The 18,477-nt window shown below is 38.2% G+C and overlaps 1 protein-coding gene and 1 long non-coding RNA gene across 2 annotated transcripts in view; one reads left to right on the top strand and one right to left on the bottom strand.

The window, feature by feature from the left end:
* Positions 1-884: 884 nt before the first annotated feature.
* On the bottom strand, positions 885-6,458 carry LOC147823082 (uncharacterized). The gene is made up of 3 exons (XR_015444435.1): positions 6,314-6,458; positions 2,205-2,305; positions 885-1,477 (listed from the first exon to the last, which is right to left on the bottom strand). It is a non-coding gene; the product is annotated as an uncharacterized LOC147823082 (long non-coding RNA).
* A 1,682-nt stretch (positions 6,459-8,140) lies between these two features.
* The window catches only part of Grem2 (gremlin 2, DAN family BMP antagonist), a 107,471-nt gene continuing 97,134 nt past the window's right edge, over positions 8,141-18,477 (top strand). The window contains exon 1 of the mRNA XM_021265463.2: positions 8,141-8,570. The gene's annotated coding sequence lies outside the window, so the exon portion shown is untranslated. The remainder of the gene's footprint in view (positions 8,571-18,477) is intronic.

Here is an 18,477-nt window from a genome sequence, read left to right on the forward strand (position 1 = left end):
AGATATGTTGCTTTCGGAAGCTTGTGCAGGATAGCCTAAGATTCACATTAACACAAGACAGAAGTCAAATGCTGTTCCATGCTAACTTTTGTTCTCTTCCAAATATATCAGGAACATTTGCTTTGGGTCCTTCCAGGCAGCAGGAATGCGAGTAGGGGAGACCAGAAGCCACACTGAGGATTGTTTTATTTTCATTCTGGCTCTGTGGTGGAGATGGCGACCTGACCTATTTGGTAGATAAGCTGGACCAGGGTTTAAGAAATGGTAGCACTATGTGCTATCAGCGTTTACAGGAGTTGATTAAAAATTAATATTTCCTATTATTCAAAAGAACAAATGATAAAAATTTCTCTCCAGAGCATCTTCCCACATATTCAAAAGCTGCTTTGAGATACCATCAATGGATGTTCTGCAGCAGGCAGACAACCTGACCATTGTATAGAATATATCAGAAGAGAGAGGAGAGTGGTGTTTCTTACTGTAGTGGTACCACTAATCCTTCCTTCACTTAACAAACACTATTTTCATATCCACTACCCAAAACTGTGCTGAATAAAATAGTGGTGCCATTGAAAAATGCCCTGTCCAAACATTATTAAGAAAGCGCGATAACCCTAATTTACAGAGGTGCAAACTGCGGTGAAGAGAGGCACAAAGATGCTGCTGGAGTCGGGCTTTGAACCTGGGCCGTCTGAGTCTGGAATCCTCTGATTTTGACTGCACAGCTACTCTGTCTCCCATGGTGATATCAACCCTGTTTCCTAGGGAGCTAGCAAACAGCTAGGGACCAACATGAAGTTCACTACGAATAACAGGACAAGAGAGTCTTTCCTTGAGAAGGACTGTGGAGAGAGAGAATGGCTGTCTTGCCAGAAACACGGAAAGGTGCAGGGAATGGTGATGCTGAGTTAAGCCTACAAGGAAGGACATGTATTTGCAAATTTAAAAACTACATAAAAAAAGAAAGAAAGGAAGGAAGTGCATGAAGGAAAACATGGAAGCATACACACAACTGTGTGTGCCACTGCTCAACATTTTGTCTTTTTTTAAAATCATTAAGCTTATTGGTACACTTTAGATATACGTAATGATCGCATTCATTGTATGGAGTTTGTACCTTGATTCATATTTTTTCCCATTCCCCTCCCCTCCCTTTTACCTCTCTTTTCCTTCTTATTTACAAGACCTTTGTTTCCATTTTATCTTTCTTTTCTCCTCTTTTTCTTTTCTCTTCTTTCCCTCTGCCCCCTCCCATGTGCATCTTCTCATTCACACCTTTTCTTCCTATTTCACAATATCTATTATACATTTTGGACCTTATTTATACTTTCAGTTTCTCACACCAGAGAAGCACAGGATATTTACACATGTGTGTCTGATTTATTTCGCATAAGAGTATGGTCTCCAGGGCTGGGGATTTAGCTCACTGGCTCCATGCCTGCCTCACAAGTGCAAGGTCCTGAGTTTGATCCCTGTACTGGAAAAAAAAAAAAAAGAGTATAGTCACTAGGTGTATCTATTTAGCAATAAATGTCTCAAGTGTATTCTTTTTTATGGCAGAGTAGTACTCCATGGTATGAAAAAACCACATCTTCTTTATCCATTCATCAGTTGATGGACATTTGTATTGTTTCTAAGATTTAGCTATTACCAACTGTGCAGCTATGAACATGGGTGTGCATATATCACTATGGTATGATGCTTTTTTAATTCTTTTGGGAAGACACCAAGAAGGCAGATCGTTGAGTCAAATGGAACCGCTAGTCCTATTTTTTGAGGAATCTCCACACTGATTTCCGCAGTGGTGGCACCAGTCTACACTCCCACCAATAGTGGAGATGGGTTCCTTTTTTCCCCACATCCTCACCAGCATTTTTAATTGATTGATTTCTTGATAATAACCATTCTTTCTGGAGTGAGATGGAATCTCACTTGCTCACTTGCTTTTGGGTAGGAAGGACCGACTTAGTAAAAATGGTCATACTCCCAAAATTGTTATACAGATTTAGTGCAATCCCAATCAAAATACCAATAGCATACCTCACAGAACTACAGAAAACGTTTCTAAAATTCATTTGGAACTAGAAGAGGCCTAGAATAGCAAAAACAATTCTGGACAACAAATGCAAGGCAGGGGGCATCACAATCCCTGACCTGAAATTATACTACTGAGCTATTGTGATTAAAAACAATATGATACTCACAAAAAACAAACTGAGGATCAGTGGAACAGACTAGAAGATGCAGAAACAGCTTCAAACACACTCAGCCACCTTATCTTCAACAAAGGGGCCAAACACTTTCACTGGAAGAAAGATAGCATCTTTAATAAATGGTGCTGGAAAAACTCACTTTCTACATGCTGAACACTAAAACTAGACTCATGTCTCTCATCATGCACTAAACTAAAATCAAAATGGATCAACCATCTAAAAATTAAAACAGAAACACTAAATCTGCTAGAAGAGAGAATAGGTGGAACTCTTGAAGACATAGGTGTAGACAAAGACTTAATGAACAAACCCTTATTGCATGGGAAATATTACAAAGAATCAACAACTGGTACCTCATCTTATTAGAAAGCTTTTGCACAGTAGAAGAAGTCACCAACAGAGTAAAGAGACAACCAAAAGAGTGGGAAAAATTTTTTGCCAGTTGTTCCTCAAAAAAAGACTGATATCTAGAATATATAAAGAACCTAAAAAATCAAGCAATTTAAAGACTCAATCCAAAAATGGGCATCTGAAATGAATAGACACTTTTCAAATGAAAAAGTACCAATGGCAAATAAATATATGAAAAATGTTCAACATCACTGGTCATTCGAGAGATGCAAATTAAAACATTTTGCTTCTGTATTATGGGTAATTCTTTAAAACAATCAGATGGTTCATACTGGTATCCATACTTCCATCTTACAGATGTGGAAATTGACTTATGAACAGACTGATAAACATGAACCTACTTTTGTTATCGTACTTCCTAGGGGACATAATTCTACTTGGAGAACTCATTTGAAGAAAGAAGGGGTGAAGCAAGATATACCCAGAGGGATCAAAAGATTGGATATTCAGCCAGCCACAGGCTTCTCCCAGTGTCTCACTCCTCTGTGTTATGAACCCAGAGCATCCTCTGTAAGCACTTTTCTGGAAATGAGCTATAGCAACAGTAGCCAAGTGATTCCCAGGAACATATTAATGTTCAGAAAGATATGGATCTAAGATGAAGAAAGGCTGGCCATGGAACAGAGACTTATGAGCCCAATTTAAAATAGATTTTGTTCACTTTCTAATGGGAATTTCACTGCATGGGATGTTACCCAGTGTAACTAAGGTAAGTGAATATTTACGTACTAACAATCATACTGGATTTATCTATGCAAAAGAGCTCTAGTCCCTGAGAAGTGATCATAGAAATAAGTGCTTTCACTCAGCTTAGATTGTGTTGCGGTGCAGTCAAGAAATGACCAGAAATCTCCTTGGCCTACTCACCGCTCCCCTTATACCATGTGTCTCAGGTGGATCGAAGCTTTGCTGTGTGGGTCCTCATTCAGGGACCCCAGGATCCTACTGAACTCCTGAAGAGAAGGAGGGCTGTGGTAGACCACACAAGGGCACACATGTAAATTTTGGACTTACTCTAATGGCCAGAGTAAGGCAAACTGCCAACCTCAGTCAGGGCAGGAGGTGGACACATCCAGCCCTCTGTATCTGCATCTGCATCCGGGGATTCAACCAAGGACCGAGGCAAAATATTTTTTTAAGATTACATCTGTAATAAATATGTACATACATGTCTTTCTAGTCATGATTCCCTACATGATGTACTATAATAACTATTTTCATAGCATCTATGTTTTATTCAGCATTATAAGTAATCCAGTGATGATTTAAAGTATACAGGAGAATGCACATGGGTAACATGAAAATAATGTACCAGTTTATATAAGGGTTTGAGCATCCTCAGACTGTAGTATCCATAGAAGTCTTGAAATCAATCCTTCCCAGAGAGAAAGGGATGATTATAATCCTTTATTTTTCTTTTGGCAGTATTAGGGATTGTACCACTTAAGGCTTTCTCATTGAGCTACATCCCCAGTCCTTTAAAACATTTTAAAAAAATTTTTGAGTTGGGGTCTTGCTAAGTTGCCAGGTTGAGCTCAAACTTACAATCCTCCTGCTTCAGCCTCCCAGAGTGCTGAGGTTATAGGCTTTGACGTCTCCCTGCTCTGATTTCACCTTCTGCACATCTTTCCATCCATGCCTCAGAGGTAAGGGTACAGTTGCAGAGGCCTTGCTGACATATAATAAGCATGGGCTAATGAATCACAGACTCTCACCACCACCTGCTCCCTGGGTCTTCAGGGAAAATATGGGGCTGGAGCTGAAAATGTGGTCATTCCCTTTCCTACTAATTCCCCAAGTTCATCTGTGGGTTGTGCTCTCTGCTCCACTGGGGTGACACAAACATGACAGATGGCACTCTCATGGCTAAGGAGTTTATTCTGCAACACAGGAAGGGGCATATTTTTTCCTGTAAAACTCTTATAAATCATTCTTATACATTTTGGGCAGGACTATTGTGACACAAGGGAAATAAATATTATTCCATACAAACAAAAAGCTGAAATTTATGGGTGGTGAGAGTATAGATTCATATATATCAATGAATCATAAATATTGCATGTGGAGACTGTGGTGTGAATATAGAACTTTAACAATAAAGTTTCTGGTTTTCTCTAAAATAAAGGTTGATAGCTGATGAAGGAATAATTAAAAACCATTAAAGTAAAGAAAGTTAAACTATATATCAAAATCATTCAATAATTTTAAATTTGAACTGCTATGATAACCTTAGGAAGACAATTATAGCTATAAAAGGACTACAAAAGCATTTATAGATTTTCAACAAATAGATAAGTTAAAGAAAAAGACACTCAGATATTAGCATTAGGATGGCATCTAATCTAGATTAGAAAGAAAATAAATGAAAGGATGCAGATAAAATCAAGATGTTGCTTGTAAGAGTGGAAATGCTTACAATAGTAAGTCTTCAGAATAATAGTCATGTAGAAATCTCACATCTTTCTACAGGGAGAATTACAAGCTCTTTTGCTTTCTTATTTTTTACTACAAATTATATGTACTCACCATAGAAAAATATAGGCATGTCAAAACAAGGGCAAAAAATCATCTATCAACATTCATAGTCCATACTCAAATCATAACTGTGACCTTTTTATGCTTTATTGAAGATCAATCAATAAAATTAGAAATTTGTTACCATATTTTAAAGGGCAATAATAAAATAAAAAATGCTTCCAAATTTAAATAAATCTGACCTCTTTACCACTGTTTTAATAATCTCTTTAGATGACTGTATTTTTTTGACCACTTCAGTAACTTACGTTAAATCTCCAAATCATTAGTTTGCCAGGAAATTGTTTCCGTTTTTGAAAAACTTTAATTGTAAGAAGTCCTTCCCCACGGTGAATTTTCCCCACCTATTTTACAGGGAAAAAGCTCAAGGCTCAGAATCCACTTCCAGTTCTTAGCCTCTCACACCATAAACACGACTAAATCAGGTGACTTTATCAGTCAAATTTTCTTTATCAATAAAATTAACTGACTAATATTTATCCTCTGGTTCTCCTGCAGTCATTTAAAGAATGAATTGTGACAGTATTGATGAAAATGACCACATTTGAAGCATTAGATGGATGTAAAACACATTTTCTTCACCACATTTAATATTTGAAAATGTGTTACTATCTTCACCCTATGTTCTTTTTTAAGACAAGTTACCAGTTTTCTCCAGCAATTCTCAGAAATTATAATATCCGAAATCACTGTCCTACCACCTCCCCTAGATACATGCCAATTTGTGACTCTTTCCTGTAAAAGTGCTGTAGAGAAGTAAACAGGGTGATATTGATATGACTGAATGAGGTGAAAATAAAATAAGGTTGTTTTGTCATTAATCTGTATTGCAGTCCATTACTATTATATTTTTAGACACAGGAGTTTTTATTAGTACCAATGTCTATGTCATTTATGAAGGGCTTAATGAACTACACATAACATTTCAGAAATGCCTCCAAAAAGTATTTTTAAAGTAGCAAATGATCAAAAGGATATAGAATATATACTCATGATTTATTTCCCCCTAATCATGCTACTTATTGGGCATAAGAAATTATCTCTTAAATCATCTAGTTTTTCTCTTCATTAACTGGAGGAAAGAACTTGAATTATTACCTAAAATAAAATTTAAGATTTATCTGTGACTTTAAGTTATTCATGTCTGTACTTACATTGTCTTTCCAGAGATATGGAGAGCTATAATGAGCCCTGAAAATAAAATACAGAAAATATAATGACCTGGCTGGCTATGTTTTATTTTAACCAGTCACTGTCTTTTTTTCTAGAAAGGTAATTTTAAGACAAATTATTGGTAACTTCTCTGAAAATATCATGGCCAGTTCTGAAATAATGTTTAAACTGATTAATCACCAGTTTGGACACATGATTTCGTGAATTATTAGCTTTTCTGAGCAAAGGAGGCAGGTATCAGAGTCTGCTGCTTTTAACTCTTTGCTTTCCTTTGATCTGAATAGTTCCTACAAAAAGGTGATCTAAAAAAGATAAGGAGCGCAGTCATCCAGTCTCCTGGGTTTGTTTGCTGTCTACCTTCAGCAAGTCACTTTATTATTCTCCCACTGTTTCTCCACCTGTAAAATGTGGAAAATCTTATCTGAGAATCCTTTCTTTTCAGAACTATCAGACTGGTTAAAGAAGTGCACTGTACACATCCAAAGATGTATGACAGTACCATCTTTTTAGCTGGCTACCAGAAGAAAGAAAATGGGCTAGAGTTGTTAAGTAATAAACAGATATGCCATTTGAAGCCACTCTGTGGTTAGCGGGAACCAACAGCCAAATGTGGTTTTGCTTTGCATTTCTTTTGTCAACTTCAGCTGATTTCAGGTTGATCCATTCTGAAACTAAGACCACAATTCAGAATTCCTGGGATGTGTCCAAGTAAGAAAAGAGAACAGGTAGTCTGTTTGGTGATAAGAAATTTCAAAAAACTAATTGTTATGTCTTGTGATTTTGTAACAAAACTGTGCTGTGAGTTGGCTGGAACCAGGGTATCAAATGAAAAGTAGGATGCAAAGGGAATAATGCTGGAAAAAAATTCAAGTGAAATATCCTAACAGAGCTCCATGATTTCAGAAGCAATGGCTTCTGGTCAAGAATAATTATTATTAAAATTGCCACCAGCGCCAGTGAGATTGATTGGGGGGTGGACTAAGGGAAGGTCTATATGATAAAACACAGTGAAAAGTGATTGTATTCTGAATTTCCCCTGCTGGGTAGGTGAGGTCTCAGAAGAGTTTTCCGGGCCCTTTCCCCACTGAGGGGCCGGATGTTTATCTCTGTTGACATGTACAGATGACAAGTTAGCATCTGGGAGCCTTTATCAAGCAGAGTCTGAATAGTCTTCTTCGGCTACTGAATGACAGTGAGTGTCTCAGTCCTGAGATGGCCAAGGGAGAGGGAAGACCAGGAAATAATAAAACGGGGGAGCAAGCAGGCCTCACTGAGTTCTGATGGGACACACCAAGCCTGTGGAGCACAAGAACTGGCCGCATGGCATTGTCCGGTATTCTCTGGACGCTGAGGAATCTGATTTGCATTAGAGGCCTCTGCGTTTAATAAACAAAAATAAGGATAATAATGACCGAAATGCTCTTTGGAACAGAAGGCAAACCCAAGCAATGACTATTTCGCCCTGAATTCATTCAAGATTTTATTAGCTAAACTCTCACTTAGGATAAGAGGCTCAGCGTGCTTTTAATTTTACTGGTCTCAGTTATTCACAACAAAAGGAGCCTGGCGTGTGTGTGTGTGTGTGTGTGCGTGTGCGTGTGCGTGTGTGTGTGTGTGTGTGTGTGATATCACACACAAGCTTTCTACACTCTCCACGTTACAAGCCCATCTACAAAAGTAGGAAGAAGATCTGAAGGGAATGAGTGGTTTTTGCGGGTTTAGGGGATGGAGAATTTCTCTACATAAACAAGAAGGTTTGGATTGGAAGTCTGCTAAAAAAAATGTTAAGAGCTGACCACAGGGTTGTAAATCCACAGACTGGAAGGAGGAAAGGGGAAACATTGCAAGCGACTGAAGTGTGTGGCTGCAATGTTTGTGGGTTAGATGAGAAACAAGCGCTGAGTGAAACGGAGAAGGGGGGGCAGCTGGTGTGATTTGTTTGGTGTTGGGAGCCAATAGAAATCCCAGACCGTGATAATATCCCGTGCAGCGGCAAGAGGAGTCAGAGCGAAGTCTGCCGGGCTGCGCTCGCGTCTGCAGGCCAGGCCGGGCTGGCACCGAGCGCCTCCCGCGGCCCCGCGCCCCGCGCTTCTCCTATGGGCGTCTGCTGGGCTCCGTGTGCGGTGCCTCGGAGCGCGGCCGCGGGAGACCCGACTTGGACCCCGCTGTGGACTATATCACCCCAAGGCGAGGGAGAGAGAAGGGGCCCGAGGAGGAGGCTCCATCACGTCATTGCAGGTACCAAGCTTGTCATGGCTAATCTGCCACAGAAGGGGTCCCTGATTCCTGCCTGCCCCAGGCGAGGGGAATGAACTGACATTGTTCCCTGGCTGGTCCGGGTAGAAAGCCTCAGTGAAGATCTCCCGGATCCTGCCAGTGTGCATTCCGGGGCCACCAGGTTTATACAGCTATTGAATTATGCGTAGGTGGAAAGCAAGGACCTTTAAACCTGACTGTATTCTCTCTCTTTCAAATGCTACCAATACCTGCATGTTGTCATGCAACCTAGAAATATCTCCCGCCGACTTCCATTAATAGTGAGGACCCAGAGCAAATCCCACACAGTCTAAGTGTTAGAAAGCAGTCTTTACACGTTTCCCACCTGCCTAATCGGGTACTAGCCTTCCTCTGGGAATGCAGCTACAGCCCACTTGGGCATGGTTTTGATTTTTAAGGCATAAGGCCAACGTAGGCTAATATCACTGGATCGTTTTGCTGTGGTTGAAGGCAGACAAGAGATAAGAGAGCTAGATATATTTCAATGTGACTGTTGGTGATTTTTCCTGTGTACTTTATTTTTTACCTTTTTGATGAGTTAAAAATGCATTTTCATTGTTCATCCCCAAACAGGATGAGTTTCTAGCTCTCATAGATGACTCCATTAAAAAGTTAGGAATTGGAGAACTACGTAGTAAATTTGATACCTGTAAGGAATGTCAATTTTGAGTGTGATTTTATTAAACTGGTAGAGTTCTGCCTGTTTCTTTATTTTTTTTATTTTTGAGGTGAAGAATTTGTTAAAAAAAATGAGAAAAGAAAGAAAAACAAATTTGTTTTCCATGGGATTTCACCATGTTGGATTCACAATTTTGAAGACAGTTATGTAATGTTTCTCCCCTGATAATTACTTGTGATTAAATTAATATTGCTTAATGAGTTTGATCTTTCCCTGGAAAAGCCAGAGGGGACTGAATAAAGCTCAGTTAAAAGATTGGTCTTGGTTTGGGCAATCCCCATGTCCTGGTATTCAATTGCCTCTGAATCCTTATAAACAGTCCTTTTTCTGCAGTGGAGACTATGCATTGGGATTCTAGTTCAATAAGACAGTTTCACTGCAGCAGGTGCAGGAGAATCAAGTACGTTATCTTCAGTCTAAATACCATTATCCTCAGCGGATCAAATCCATACCATTCACTAATTCACAATCAACTTGCCATTCCAATAGTACTGGATTTTCAGAGCAATTGTGTGCCTGCAAGCCAGATAAGGTATCACAATGAAGGATTTATGTTGACTTTTTGGGGGGTCAAATTAACATGTTCTTTTGTCAGTAAGGGAAATACAAAAAAGGTAAAAGCAGCTAGCTGTACTACCCTGGAGTCATGAAAACATCATTTTTTGCCCATTCACAGGTGTGAATTATTTAGCAAAGTATTTTTAAAAATTGTGTCAAAGAAGAGACATGGCAAGTACAATATTATATTTAGGAGAGAGCATTTTAACTTTATAAATGAATATTTTTCTTTTTTTACAGCAAAAAGGAAATTGCTTGTAACACCTATTAATACCTATTAAAATAAATATAAATCAATTGACTGTACTAAGTTTTATTAGTAGTTACAAGAGTAGTTTTGTATTATTATGAGTAGTTGCCAATCTTCTATAAATATCTGAAGTAAATTGGAATCAATTTCTCCCTTAGCATCCAAACTCTGAAGCAATGCTGGGCATGTTGATATTCACTGAGCAACTGTAAGGCGGAACATATTGACTTTGTATAGACTATGAGACAAAGAGGGCTTTTCAAGGGTAAATATAAACAATAATTATTCACTGTTTCATGGTGTTGTTCTTCACCAAGAGAAGTAGGTTCATTCTCTACAAATCTTAGTATCGCCAGCTACAGCTTTAGGGCTGTAAGTTTGGCAAAGTTTAAACAAGGTACATGCCTTTAAATCTCCTTAAGGTAAATAACTCTTCCTTAGTGCTCTTCTAATGAAAAGGAATGGTGGGAGCCTGAGTCTGGGCCCTGGGTTGTTGTTGATATGGAAAGGGCTGGCCTTCCTGGGTCAAGGGCAGACACTGAGAGATTGCAGAAGGGCAGGTGCACGGCAGATTAGGCCAGGCACGTTCGTACTACCACAGTTGTGCCAGGTTGGAGAAGCGATCTCAGTATTAGGGCCTTTTAAGTATTTAGGAGCATAAAAATGAATTATTTCAACCAGGAAGTGTGCCTACTCCCCTCCCCTCCCTATATAGAAAAGCTCTGCTGCCATTTTTTGCCTTCGATTTTCACTTTTTTTCTTGTCCTGGGGGGACAGGGGGGATGGGAAAAAAGAAGAGGCAGGATTTCTTATGTACAGGTGCAAATTCCCAATGATGAGTGTTATAATTATGTATATCTGAAATATACCAATAAATGTTTTGCTTCAAAAGAAAGTGTACCCAGTATTGAGGTTAAGACAAGTTTCAAAAGGACTAACCTAAGACAAATTATTCAGAAGGGAAAGATGCGCAATTGTAAATTAGACCTATGGTATCATCTACTTCTTTGATTAGCTGCTTCTCTTGCTTCTCTTCCTACTACATAGTTCCCTTGTCTTTGTGACTAGGACACACTGACCTAATAATGTGTAGAATTAATTTTGATTAGGTAAAATAAAGTCTCCAGGCTCTTCATCTCAACACTAATGCACAATTCCAGCATAATTCCCATGGCTACCACTTCTAGAAGGGAAGATATCTTTGATTGGCCAAAAGATTGTCAGGACCTAGCCCTTGGTGGAGCACTGATTTGCAGAGTTGATTCTCAGAACCATGTGCGAGTTATGAAGATATAGAATGAGAGGGGTTAGAGAACAAAGATCTGAAGTGGAATAGTATAATGGTGGATGGGTATTCATAAATCCTGGAGCCGAAGGAATAATGAATTGACTTCCTCAAATCAGCTTCAATTATAAACTTTTTCTGAGATGTCTGGGATATTTTAAATACATTCCTCTGCGCTCACAGGTGTAAGGCACAGAGGTGTGGGGCTAAAATAAATGTGTTTGATGTGATGTTGAGCTCCTGCACATATAAGCCAGGAGAGGGCAGCATGCAGACTCTGAAAAAGTGATGCCTCGTCCTTGACCAGGAAGCGACTTCAATCTTCAAATGACTCAAAAATGTCTGTCCAACTGTATGTAACCTCCTTCTTCAGGAAAGCAGAGTCCAAAGTCTTAAAAAGGGAAACACCATCCGAGGGATTTATTTGGAGTTTGGTTTCCAGAATTGATGGTGCCTGGCAAAATAAGGAAAACAACAACCTATTTAATATTGAACTCTATATCCCTGTCTTTTTAATGAGCTTCACTCTTTGACTCTATTCAAGCAGCCTTTATCTTTATTCTGTCAGGAGATAGGTGAGAGAAAATGAAATGGAATACAGAGAAAACAGGAAAAGAAATAACAGGATTTCTGGAGTTGGCTCTCCAGGGGAAATGTTTATGCTCTACTTTGCCAGGAAACCTAGCCTTGAAGCATGTCTCAAATACAAGTTTACAGAAACAAGAATGTATTTTATCCACTGACAATCAATTATACCTTCAGAATCCTAGAGAATTGGATTTCAGAAGAGGAGGGTGGCATAGCTTCTCATAGTGATATCTGGAGTTTGACATGTGCTAAAAAATAAGAATAACAAATCTACCTCTTAGGACCTCACAGGTGACTGAACATAGTCCATCCTAAATCCAGTCCAACTCTCCTAAAACTCATAGGTAACAGATTGTTTTCTTGTACCATTGCTATGTTCAGAGGTGAGTCATATTTAAAGTACAAACTACAGTGTTCACAGAAGTGAGAATTAACACTCTTAAAGGGGAGGTCCTTAAAGTGCAGTGATAATTTTTCAGAGGTTCAGCCTCACCTAGCTAGGTTAGAGATACCTGCTTCAGGAGCACCCTGGTCTCTGCTGTCTGTAGTTCCACAGCCTCACTGCACACCATTGAATGTGAGTGTCCTAGGAGAATGCTTAGAGTTGGGCTTTAGAACCGCATCTGAGAGACCCAGAGCAACAGCTTTCTGGGGGAGGGAGAGCTGAGGTTACACGTGAGAGAAGAGAAGGCAGACGGGACTTTGGGCTGCAGATGGTCACTGAGGGGAGAGGGAGTCAAGAAGACTTTGTCAAGAAAAAGAGTGATTCTGAGGTTTCCAGGGTGGTGGATTCCAGGACTGTTAGGGAGCTGGCCCCTGGGGTCAGCAGCTTGTGTGCCTGAATTAGGCCTTGAAAGCGCTGATGTCTACTTTCTCTGGTGCTACTTACTTGCTGGGAGGTGTAGTGTCCTTGAATAAAAGGAAAGGTTTTTTTTCCAGGACAAAGTCAAGATTCTTTGGTGTCCGGGCAGAAAGGTCGGCCAGTGTGTCTCCCCCATTTTCAATCAGATTAGCCTCCCCTGCACTCCCATTTACTATCTAGAACTACATAGCCCTAGTAGTGGGAAAGCTGGGATGGCTGTGAAAGATTCACCCGAGGTCATCACAGAACCACACTATGCTGCAATAGCAGGGCTTCAGCAAATAAGAAAGAGAAATAAGTCCTAGACCCCGGGGGAGGAGGGTGGAATTGTACAATAAATCACCTAAAGTGTAAGATCAAGCATCTCCATTGCTAGTTTTCAGTTTTTATTGTAGCACTTCTCAACTCTTTTCCCATAATCAGAGAAAATTCAGGTTCTATCTTCTTTTTTTAAAAGATTACTTTTCAATTACAAAAGTCTTATTGGTGAAGGGGAAATTCCTTGGAAGTTATGGTGCTGATTAAGAAGTGAAACAGGGTAAGTTTGATCATTGTGTTCTGGCCAATACAATAACCTTTATAAGAAGATAAACATGAGGGCATGTTTCATTAAGGAGCCATTTCTGAATTATGAATGCAAGAGAATTAGAAACAAAGGAAATAAATGACTTCCTGAAAAGTTCTCTTGAATGGGGAGTTTTGAAGGATGCGAGGTTAAGAACACAAACATTCTCAAAAATGACTTTCATGGTATGGATTAGTAGCAGTTCCAAGCTACAATTCTCCTCTACAATTTATTTAAACAATGAGAGAAGGGGAAAAAGACAGCATGCTGCACAGGGGAACACTTGGCTAGCTCACGTGAAATGCTAAGTTGACTTTGTCTAGCACAAACACGGTCTGCATGAAAAATATTCAACCTGGCTGTACAGCTGTGACTGAAAGGGCCAAGAGGAAGCTAATCTTATCATCCATGGAAAACTAGCCATGTCCCTCTGCTTGAATGCAATTATAACATGAACACTGGTTAATGTGGTATATTTTCTAACTATAGTAGCAGCATTTTGGGAAAGATGATAAATGCATGACATAGTATGTTGAGTTAATAAAAATCCAGCAGCTCTATAATGAGATTTCTCTACCAACTGCCTTTACTACTGCTAAATGTTATCAAATTTTCAAGTGATTTTTAATTTTCTCATGTCAATCGTTTGAAAAATTAAGATTCATCTAGCATTTGTTGAATGCATTCCATGTACCAAATTACAGTAGACACATTTTTTATTATTATTTGTTTCAGTCTTCACCACACCCTGAAAGCTTTGTTTTGAGGTTTTGTGATAACCATAACATTGCATTGAGAATATAGCCATACAATCATACAAGCATGCATTAACAGATACTATTGAGCTTCTTCTTTGTGTAGTAATAATAAATACTGTGGTTATTGCTAGCATAATATAGAAGGATAAATTCATAATCACTCTTGCATTTAATTGCCATGTAACCCAGTCATTCACATATGCACAAATGATAACAATACACTTCTTTCTATAACAGTAAACTATCACAAAATGATTAAAATTATATATGTGATTTAAATCTTGATTGATTGAATATTTATTATTTTAGATTCATATTCAGAGGAGTATAAATGACAAGTTGTTTTTCATCTATTTGATAAACTATAGACACATTAAAAAAAATCCCTCAAGCCTTATACTTGAGAGTAAAGTAAGTGCATCAGTTTTAGCCCCACTGATAATGGCGTGCTCCATGCCTAGGAGCCATATCCTCCACCCATAGAGACCACCCCTCATTGATCCTTGTGAGAATTTTTGAGCAGCGCAGAAATGTGGAGCTTCAACATACATATTCAAGTCTTCAATCTCCCCTAAAAAATATGGAAAATACACTTAAGGTATCTCACCTTTGTCATCTTAGATAATATAAACTTTAGAGGAAGCAGGGGAGAAACATTGCTTTGTTTTAGAGGCTCAAACACTAAGACATTTTTGACCCAGGGGAGAGTTATCTGATTATTCTGGAAAACTCAGCTGACAGGGCCTGTCTCCATATTTCCCACCCTTCTGGCAAGCCTCCATTCTCTCCCCAGCTCCCTCTTGACAATGAGACGGTGGGAGCATACCACTGCGCTTCCCTCCAGCCCTGAACATCAGTCCCACATACTTTCATGTGTCAAAATAGGTGACTCAAGGATGACTACTTGCTAAATATTTGTAGGTATTATCTAATCTTTACAAAAATCCTAACTAATATCATCATTATCATCCCTGTTTTATAGATAAGATTACTAAGATTTAGGGGTTTTCAAAAATCTACACAACCAAGTACTTTGCAGAAGTGGGCTTTCTCTTTCTTTCTTTCTTTCCTTCCTTCCTTCCTTCTTTCTTTCTTTCTTTCTTTCTTTATTCTTTCTTCCTTCCTTCCTTCCTTTCCTCCTTTCTTTCTTTCTTTTCTCTTTCTTCCTTTCTTTTTTCTTTCTTTCTCGTGCATGTGGAGTTGGTACATGTAGATAACACACCTTAATTCTCTTTTTCATTCCCTTTCCATCCCCTCCTGCCCCCTCTATCTTGTGATTTCCTTCCCATTTAAGAAAGATCTATCTCTTTACTTCTCATTATCTATCTTTTATTTTGCCTATGACTTATAATTTGGGTTTCTCATATAAAAGAAACCAGGTAATATTTAAGCTTGTGTGTCTAATTTACTTCACTTAACATTATGACTCAAGGTGTATCCATTTTCCTGCAGATGACTCAAGTTTATCTTTCTTTATGGCAGAGTAGTACTCCAATGTGTGTAAATATCACATTTTCTTAATCCATTCATCTGTTGATAGACATATTATAGTCTGCTTCCAAAACTTAGCTAATATGAATAGTGCTGCTATGAATGTGGGTATGCATGGACCACTGTTGCATGATGACTTTAATTCTTTTGGGAAGATACCTCTAAGGATAATACCTGGGTTAAATGGAATTTCTGTTTTTATTTTTTGAGGCATCTCCATACTAATTTCCATAGAAGGTGTTCATTTATTTATTGTTTTTTGGTATTGGAGATCGAACTCAGAATCTTGCACTTCAAGACAGGCATGCTGCCACTGAGCTAAATCTCTGGCCCCTGACTTCCATAGAAGTTTTACTAGTTTACATTCCCACCAACAATATAGAAGGGTTTCTTTTTCCCTGCAGTCTCACTAGCATATGTTATGATTTGATTTTTTGATAATGACCATTCTTTCTTGAGTAAGATGGAATCTCAGAGTTGTTTTAATTTGCATTTCTTTAATGAGTAGTGAGTGATGTTGAGCATTTCTTTATGCACTTATTAGGCATTCATACCTCTTCTATGAAGTGTCTATTTATTTTACTTGATTGGGTCTTTTATTTTGGAAGGTCTAATTTTTTGAGGTCTTTATATATTCTAGATATTAGTCCTCTGTCTCAGGAATCAGAAGTGAGTTTCAAACCCATCTCCTCTATCTTTTCTATAATATATTGTGTTTTATTCACCTATGCATGAATAGTTATTAAGAAAATACTGTCTAATATGCAAAGTATGTGCAAGATTGTAGGTTATAATAGTGAAGAAGACAGATAGATTACCTTAAAGAGCTCAATACTACTTGGAAACACAAACAATAACCTAATAATTATGATGATGTTTGAAATCCACATTATTATTTTTACCTTGCTATCAACCTATTTGATACCTTAAGTCTGTTTATTATAATAGCCAAAATATTTTCTTTACATTATTCCAAGAACTTTCCCCCTTCAGTTTGGTGTGGTTTTACTCTTCCTTGTCTAATTATTTTTACATTTTTCACTACATTTTAAACTTTCCCTTGAAGACAGACTGTTGTTTTATAGTCATCATTTTACTGTTCAGCACAAAATTAGTAGATAATGAACTTTATCTGATGTAAATCTGCTGATACCTAATGTAGAGCTAAAATTTGGGAGTGCTATTACCTGCTGGAAGACATGGTCCTCGACACACATACACATCTGTCTGAGGCTAAACAAATGACAGACTCAATCATTTAACCTCAGAAAGTTTTTCTTTTTGCCTTGTGTTACTTATTTCTTTAGTCATACTTCCTTAACCATTTTTTTTTTTTTTTGGTACTGGGGATCAAACTCGGGACCTTGCGCTTGCAAGGTGGGCACTGGAACCACTGAGCTAAATCCCCGGCCCTCCTTAACTGTTTTAAATGGTCATTTTGGTAAGAAAGTCAATTTATTAAAAATCAATCCCCCCCCAAAAAAAATCAATCCTCTTTAAAAGCCATATTGCTTAGGCTTTAAAATATTAAATCAACTATGTTGGGATATTTTTTTCCCAAGTAAAAGAAAATTTATTCATTATTAGAGGATGCCAAAGTGTTCCTACAAGTTCATTTTTCATTCCTATGAGATTAGGTGGGCTGGTCACAAGAATCTGGAATGTATGCTAACTTTCTGGGATCACAGAAAATTAACGAAGTCTTGCTCATGCAGAGGAAAGTGATAAGGTTATTTGAGAACCAGGAGAGATTAACAGGACTTTTCCTCTATATGGTTTTCAGAAGGCAGATTTTTAGAAAATCTCTCTAACAAGTGTTCTTTACTGTGAGGGTGGAGTCTATGAGAATTCAAGAGAATTTGTGAACCTGGTTGAGGAAAAAAATTGCGTTTTGGAGGTTCTATTAATCTGTAACTGAAATGTCACATTCTCTGCAGTTATAAATTGAACAAACCACAGTAGTATTAACAGAACTGTGGAGTTTTCATCAATAGAAACCAAAGGTATGTTCATATCACTTTCTAGTTTAAAAAGATATCTCAAAACATCACTTATACTTAAATCACTACTTTGAAATTATGGTTCATTGAAAAAGACCATGTAGGGCTGGGGATTTAGCTCAGTGGTTTCACCACCTGCTGTGCAAGCGCAAGGACCCGAGTTCGATCCCCAGTACCAAAAAAAAATAAAAAATAAAAAAAGACCATGTAATTCTTTATCATACTTTTGCTATGCATATATGAAAAACTCTTATTCTTTTATATATGTACATATATATCTTTGTAATATGATATGCTATCTAAATTGAAAAAAACCCATTATTTTGAGGGCTGAGTATGTAGCTCAGTGGTAGAGCACATGTTAGCATGTGCAAGTTTACTGGTGTAATCCCTAGTACCATAACACAAAACAAATAAAACATTATTTTGAGAAATCTGTAGTCTTCAACCACCCAGAAGGGGCTCATGAGGTATAAGCTGTAAAAAACTTCCCTCAACCGAATGGTAAATTTGGCTAGTTAGATGTCAACCTTTGTAATACCTGAAGTTGCCCTGAAAGGAACAGGTCACCATGTAAGTCAATAAAGTCTTATTTTAGAGAATCAGATGAATGGAATATCATTGAAGAGACTCATCCATCTGTTATAAAGTGGAATCCTTATAGTACTGCTACGCAACACTGAGGCTCTCTCTGGTCAAGACAAAGGGAAAAAGAGCTTGAATTTGCATTGCTTTGAGCCACATGGCTTCCTAAGGAAGGAAGAGTCCCTTGGGGCATACCTCACACCCTGCATTTCTGTATTTGTTACTTGTTGGTCTCAAACATCAGTTC

This window comes from Heterocephalus glaber, unplaced genomic scaffold (genome assembly GCF_053883595.1).
Source record: "Heterocephalus glaber isolate CG9 unplaced genomic scaffold, H.glaber_assembly_v1.0 deba00001600, whole genome shotgun sequence".
NCBI lineage: Eukaryota > Metazoa > Chordata > Mammalia > Rodentia > Bathyergidae > Heterocephalus > Heterocephalus glaber.